Raw genomic sequence first — 8,139 nt, forward strand, 5'->3', positions numbered from 1 at the left:
AAATGTCTGAAAGATCTCTACCATTGGAGGGCTCTGAGAATTAGAATGGAATTGAGGATAAGGGATGGAGGGAACATGTGTGTGTGTGTGTGTGAGAATATATACACATGAATACAGTTATTTTATTTTATTTTTTTTTTGAGACAGAGTCTTGCTCTGTCGCCCAGGCTGGGGTGCAGTGGCCGGATCTCAGCTCACTGCAAGCTCCGCCTCCCGGGTTTAGACCATTCTCCTGCCTCAGCCTCCCGAGTAGCTGGGACTACAGGCGCCCGCCACCTCGCCCGGCTAGTTTTTTGTATTTTTTAGTAGAGACGGGGTTTCACCGTGTTAGCCAGGATGGTCTCGATCTCCTGACCTCGTGATCCGCCCGTCTCGGCCTCCCAAAGTGCTGGGATTACAGGCTTGAGCCACCGCGCCCGGCCGAATACAGTTATTAACACATAATATATTTTATATTTTTATGTATATTATAAATATATAATAGGTCATCTGTATATTTGTATTTAATATGTATTACATATAACATTTTCTGCATATTATGTATTATGTCTGTGTATTAAATATATTTATATATTTTTGGTGTATTATACACATTATATATCATCGGTACCTGTATATATTTATATTGATATATCTGTAATATTTTAATTTTTACAGAGGTGTATTCACATGTTACTTGTATTTTTTAATATTAAGTTGTTTAAAAAACAAAGTGCACCAGATTGTAAGTCATGGGCACAGCTGTGTGACTTGGGCTACTCACTTCATCTTTCTGGGCTTTAAATAGTCTATAAAATGAGAAGTTAGACACAGAGATTCTAAATTCGATTTCAATTCCAGATTTTATGAATAGATGCAGCAAAAAAATTTAAACTCACTCTAGTAATATTTTGGTGATGTATGAAAAGGAAAACAGTAATTTCTTTATTGATTTTTAAAATCACATCCTACATTTTCTGGAATGGTCTTGACATTAAAATATTTTAATTTTTGATTCAGTAATATATTAGTACTTGCCATATTGTATGACTCAACTGGGATCTCTACAGGCAATCTAATACACTGCTGGTGTTAATGCAAATTGGTACAACCTTTCTGAAAAGCAAATCACAACAAGAGAAAGTTTTTTAAGGCAGTTTAATCATTGACCTAGTAATCCCACATCTAGAACTTTTATTCTAAGAAAAAACACAGAAACACTCTAAATGTCCAAAAACAGGGAAATGGTTCAATAAATTAAGCTTTATTTGCAGGCAGCATTATTATACAGTCATTGATAATATTTCAAAGAAATGTTAATAACACAGAAAAACTTATAATCAAATATTGAGTGACAAAATATATAGAAATATGTATATATTTCCTGCTCTCTGGTATAGGTTTTATGTACATGGACCTAGAATAAAGATTGGAAGGGAATGTACCAAAATGTTAATGACGGATAACTCTAGCTTGTGATATTTAAAATGCTTTTTGGCAATTTCACATCTTCACACAGTGAACTAGTATTACTTTTTTAATCACAAAATAAAATCCAAGTTGGTCTCCGAACTTATAAATTACAATAAGCTTTTCAAATGAAAATTTTCACTGTGTTTATAGAAAAATTACTAATTTTCTTAACCTTTGGAGGATTATCTATTTTTAATTCTTCCTTTTTGTTTTGGATTTAGTTTACTCTTCTTTTTCTAGTTTCTTAAGGTGGAAGGTAAGTTATTGATTTGAGACCTTTTTTCTCTTTAAATATAGGTTTTAGAGCTATAAAGTTTCTTTTAAGTAGTGACTTCGTTGTATCCTATAGTTTTTTTTTTTTTTAATAAAATGTGCATTTTCCCAAAGTACTTTCTTTTTTTTTGAATTTCTTCTCCTTTTTTTTTTTTTTTTTTTTTTTGTTGTTGTTGTAGTTTAAGTTCTGGGTTACATGTGCAGAACATGTAGGTTTGTTACATAGGTATACACGTGCCATGGTTGTTTGCTGCAACCATCAATCCGTCACCTACATTAGGTATTTCTCCTAATGCTATCCCTCCGCTAGCCCTCCACCCACTGACAGGCCCCGGTATGTGATGTTCCCCTCCCTGTGTCCACATGTTCTCATTGTTCAACTCCCACTTATGAGTGAGAACATGCGGTGTTTGGTTTCCTGTTCCTGTGTTAATTTGCTGAGAATGACTTTCTAACTTCCTTTGTGATTTCTTGTTTGATGCATTGGTTATTTAGTAGTTTTTTTTTTAAATTTCCCCATATTTGTGAATTTCCAAATATCTTTCTGTTATTTTAAATTTAATTTCCTTGTGGTCAGAGAATATGCTCTACATGATTTCAGCCTTCTTAAAAGTCTCAGGACTTGTTTTATGGGAAACATATTTGTCTGTCCTGGAGACAGTTCCATGTATATTTGAGAAGAATGTATATTTTTTTGCTGTTGATTATTCAACAAATTTCTGTTAGGTCTAGTTGGCTTATAGTATTGGTCAAGTATTCTATTTCCATGTCTATCTTCTGCCTATTCTATCTTTTATTGAAAGTAGGATATTGAATACTGTTGAATTGCCTATTTTTCTCTTTAATTCTGTCAGTTTTTGTTTCACATGTTGGGGTTCTATTGTCAAGTGCATATATGTGTATAATTTCTATGTCTTCTTGATAGACTGATCCTTTTATCATTATCAAATGATCTGTCTATAGTAACAATTTTTGGCTTAAAGTCTATTTTTTTCTGATATTAGTATGACAAATCCAGCTCTCTTTTAGTTATTGCTTGCATGACATTTTCCCCATCCTTTTAATTTCAACCTATTTGTATCCTTGAATATAAAGTGTGTTTTTTGTAGATAGTAAGTAGTTGAATCGTTTTTAAATATCTATCCTGCTAATCTCTGGCTTTTAATTGGAGTGTTTAATCCATTTATATTTAATACTATTACTGATAAAGTAGGATTTACACTGCCATATTTTATTTGTTTTCTGTATGTCATGTATTTTTTATTCCTTGATGCCTCCATTAATGCTTTTCCTTGTGCTGAATAGATATTTTCTAGTGTATCATTTTAATCCCCTTGTTGTTTATTTTACATCATTTTTTTAGAGTTAAATTTTCTTAGTTTTTGCCCTGAAGATTAGAATTAACATCTTAGTTTAAAACATTCTAGTTTGTATTAATACCAAGTTAATTTTAATACTGTATAAAAACTTTGCTCCAATACCGTTACTTATAAACTCTCAACCTTCCCATGTGAGAACAATATTTGGGATATATTCATTGTGTCAGTTCTACTAGTAAGCAGTGGTTATATCTCACTTTAATTAATAAGCATGTCTTGAAGAACTCCTAATTTCTATGTAGGAGTTAAATGAAGAGGTAAAACAACCAGGCTAGCTTTTTAAGCAAGGAATATGGTAGCTCCATGTCACAAAGGAAATTTTGAAGCGGGCACCCCCATTCACTGAGTTTTACCAGTTTCATTTGGCAGCTCGTAAGGTGATTTTATGTGCAACTGAAAAAATGTAAAACTCTTTCCCACAGTGCTTTAAACAAGTTATAATGCATTTTCAGATACAAAGGGCTACAGGGAGATTTCCTGACAAGCTTGAATAAAGGTGGAAATTTCAATTTTTTATGAGATTGTTTAAGCACTGACTTTAAGGCAGCAGCAGTAAGCTCACTCTTGCTGGCTGTGAGTACATTGAAACTCCCAAGCTGAAGAGAGGTAAATGAGCATTCCAGGGTGTGCAAAATGAAAAAAAAATATGTGCACAGTTTGTGTGTCACAGAAACAATTATTCTTTAAATTCTATCATCAGGAAGTGAGAAAGGCAAATTACCCTTCATATACACATTCACACACACACATTTATATAATGTGTAATATATCACTTTGCATTGCAATGATTTATTTGACCATAGACTGGAATAGGAAGTATAGCTGAAATACAGTCATTTCTATATGATCTTTCTATTTCTTATCTTTTTAATCACCCCTTTATCAGAATATATTTTTAAACATGTGTGCCAGTTTAGTTAAAAAGAGCCTGGCATTGTTGTTAAGCAGATCTGAATTTGAGTTATGATGCTGCCACTAGTGTGACTTGGTACTTAATCTCTTAATCATTTAAACTCTCTAAGCCTCAGCTTCCTCAACTGAAAAGTACACTTAAATTTGGTACCAACTTTACAGAGCAATTGAGATAATGAGTCAATCTGATTAGCTATTACTAATGTAGTTATTGCTAATAATACAACTATAAATAAAAATAATAATAACAGCAACTATTTTGAGTACTTGCTACATGCAAATCAATGCATTAGGGCCTGAAGACAAATGGTAAATGGAAATATGTTGAGCTCATTTCATTCAAATGTGCTTCAAGAAAAGTCTGAGAAATGGGGAATAATGGCATACAGAATGCAATGCAGATCAAAGGAAATTTCAGATAAATGTTTAGGGAAATTGGGAGCAATGGGATTAAGGTAGAAATGGAATTGGAGTTGGAATATGTCTGCTTACCAGTTTTCAACATACCAATGAAAATAAAATATTTGGCTTTTTTTGTTTGTATATTTTGTTTTTCCAAAGCTCCATTGTGCTTGTACTTTCATCAATGTCTTGAAAAATATTATTTGTATTGATTGGTTCAGCATAGATTATCTTCATTTTTCACAACAGACGTTTCTTTGATATTACAGTCAGCCCTCCTTACCCATGGGTTCTGCATCTGTGGATTCAATTGACCATGGATTGAATATACTTGAGGAGGAAAATAAATGGTTGTGTCTTACTTGAATATGTATAGATTTTTTCTTGTCCTTATTTCTAAGAAATACAGCATAACAACTCTTTACATTGCATTTACAAGGTATTAGGTATTATAAATAACATAGAAATGATTAAAGGTGTGCAGGAGGATGTGCATAGATTGTATGTAAATAATACCCACTTTATTTCAGAGGCTTGAGCATCCACAGATTTGGGTATCTACCTGGGGTCCTGTAACTGATCCTCCATGGATACTGAGGGATGACTGTATACGTAAAAATATTTGTAAAGTAAATCACATTTGAAATGAGCTTTGTGCTTTCCAGTCATTGCATTTTGTTCATTTTACTCCCTACTTGAATTACTTTCCCTCTCTTCTCTGTCAACTCAAATTCTATCCAGTCTTTCTGGGTCACTACCAACACCACGTATTCTCTGAACCTCCTCTAAGGTCATCCCAGGCCTCATTGATTTCCTACTCATGTGAATTACTATGGGATCTGCATTTAATTACAAAGAAACTCAACAAGCAACTGTTGACCAATTACAATGAGCCAGGCCCTGGAATTGCTACTGGAAACATAAGATGAACAAGATGCTGTTCCTGGCCTTTCTTTGGGGACATAGAATCCAGTGGCAGTAGACAGACATACTAAGAGAATCATTATTCCAAAAAAATTTTTATAAATAAAGGGCATATTTAAGGAGAAATACTGCATCAGAAAGATCAGAAAGAAAACCAATCACTCACTAATTTGTCTTTTTGGTAAATCTGGATTTTCATCTGAAGCACAATGCACAGCTAGGCTTTCATATATTTTTTCAGAAATGAGAAAGTTGCCCTTTAAAAGTAGTTACAGGTTTTCTATCTCCATAGATAGAGGAAAAATTCACCTTTATAAGAAGACTTCTCTTTTTATTATGAGAAAGAATTCTAACATGCATTTCATGCATTTTCATTATGCAAAGTTAAAGCTAAAGTGCTACTCTGGAATGGAGACAATTGGGAAAAGTGGTTAAACTACTTTGCATAACGATGTAAACATTTGACTTTACTGTGGTAAGAATTACATCTTGCAGCAATTAGCCTTTGCCACAATGGTGTATTAAAAACAATTTCAAAATTCAGTGACTGAAAAAAATATTTTATTTCTCTAGATGTTTGAGTCAGCTGGGCAGGTCTCACTTCACATTGCAGGTCTGCAGGTCTGGGTCTTCCCCACATGTCTTTCATCCTTTCTGTCCCATTGAGCTATTCAGGGCACATTCTTCTCACGGTGATGGCAAAGGCACACCAAACGACAAGCCCAACCACACAAGCACTTTTCAAACTGCCTTTTGCATCACATCTGCTAACATTCTATTAGCCAAGCAAAACACATGGTCCAGCCCAAAGTTAAGAGGCTGGGAAGGACATTCCATCTTTAGTAGCAGAAAATGCAAAACTACAAGGCAAAGAATGTAGACATAAGAAATGATAGAGTCACATACAATAATTCAACCTCTCAGACCCCATAAAGATATTGATTGAAATGTGTTTGAAACTGAGGGAAGGATTTGGGGTTTGCAGTTATTCTCAGTGGACCAGAAAAAGAAGAGATGTGAGGGTTCTCTTGGCGGCAGGCTATGAAACAGAGCACATTAAATAGGGAGGGCTCTTGAAATCAATACCTGTGAAAAGGAGTGAAAGGAAGCAAAATTGGGCAAAGGGAAAAGTTGAGCTCTGATGTGGTCTCAATAAAGGGTCCAGGCAACTCCATGGGAAGTTTTGGAACTTGTGGCCCTTCAGAGTTGTCCCAAGTTGTGGCATGGTGTCCAGACTTTTATATCTCTGCTCAGTCAGTCTTCACAATACCTTTGCTTGATCAGGTCTTGTGTAATTTTGGCCATAGGCAATCTCCAATGAGGGCTGATAGGTGAGAACTGTCTTTTGGTAGCACTCACAGGAGTCTTCATTTTGAAGGAGAATCTTGGTTGCAAAGCACTGCACCCATTACAGCAGCTACTATGTGCTAGACACCAGTCTAAGCGCTGGGGATATAGACAAAGAACAAATGAATAGGAAAATATATCACACATCAGATGGTGCTGAATGTTACAGGGAGATAATAAAGCAGGGTCACTCAACTCCAGTCACATAGCATCCCTGAAATTATTCAAACCCATCACGTAATTCCCCATTCCAGGGTCTTTGCTACCTATCACTTATGGCCCCACTCTCTTTAGGTCTTGGCTCAAGTGTTCCCTTCTCAATAAAGCATTGTATCACTATTCTGTTGTAAATTTCAGCGTCTCCAACATCCACCCATCCTAGCATTCCTGTCTCTCTTCTGCTACTGGCCAGTTTTCTCTGTTCTCCTGAGAAACCAGCACTCTGCCCCCCTGGCTACCTGCTGCCCTTCTGAGACTTGAATATCCTTGTTGGGGTCTTGTAATGACTTCTTTTACTTTCTTTTTATTTCTCCCAAATAAGTAAAACATGGCAATATTAAGGAAGGAGAGTGATTACTTTGCAAGAGTTCCCCCATCCCCTACTCCTGCCCCATCCTACCCTATCCTGGCCATTAAATAATAATTTTTCTCAACACTAGAAGTAAACTGGGAAAACACACAAATAGGAAACTCTGATTAAAACCGATCAGGAGAAAGTGACTGAAAATGGCTGCAGACAGTGTACACACACATGACTGGTTTCCTTTGAGGCCGTTTTGCTTCCGTCTTCTGAGAACAGGCTTTCCTTAGCAAAATCCTCTCCCAGGCAGGTCGAGCCCTGTTTCTGAGTGCTCCTTGACTAATGCAGGTATTGGTTTAGTTGTTGCCCCTCCTGTCTTCCCGACTGGATTCAAATGCTTTCATACTTGAAAATGATCTCTTTAAAATCACCCTGATTTTTTCCAACAGATTAGTGTATTTGGAGTAATAGCATGAGCTAAGGTTCTATAACATGGGGTGGGGGAGAAGTTTAAGCAAATTTCTTACAGTTTGGTTTTCAGTGTGAGTTGAAAACAAACCAGCCAAGTGATAGAAATATATTTCAGACCCAAGGAAAAGATAAATGTCATCCTTTCTATGCTGTACAGTAAATGTGTACCGTAATTTCTCTGTTCAAAAAACGTAGGCATTTCCAACCTGTAACGTATAGACATGGTCATTTATGACAGTTAGGTATTTGATGCCTTTTTTAGCATAGCCATCTTCCTACCATTTTACTTTCCATTTTCTTTTCACTCCTAATCCCCACCCCCCATATACCCATTCCAACTCACCACTCTTTATCCTCCAATCCACAAATTAAAGTATTTTTGCTGGGAGTTATATATTCCACTGCTCAACAGGAGATCACTACTGGAATTCTTGTAGCTGAAATATCCAGATGGTTGTC

Source organism: Macaca fascicularis, chromosome 3, assembly GCF_037993035.2.
Source record: "Macaca fascicularis isolate 582-1 chromosome 3, T2T-MFA8v1.1".
Lineage (NCBI taxonomy): Eukaryota > Metazoa > Chordata > Mammalia > Primates > Cercopithecidae > Macaca > Macaca fascicularis.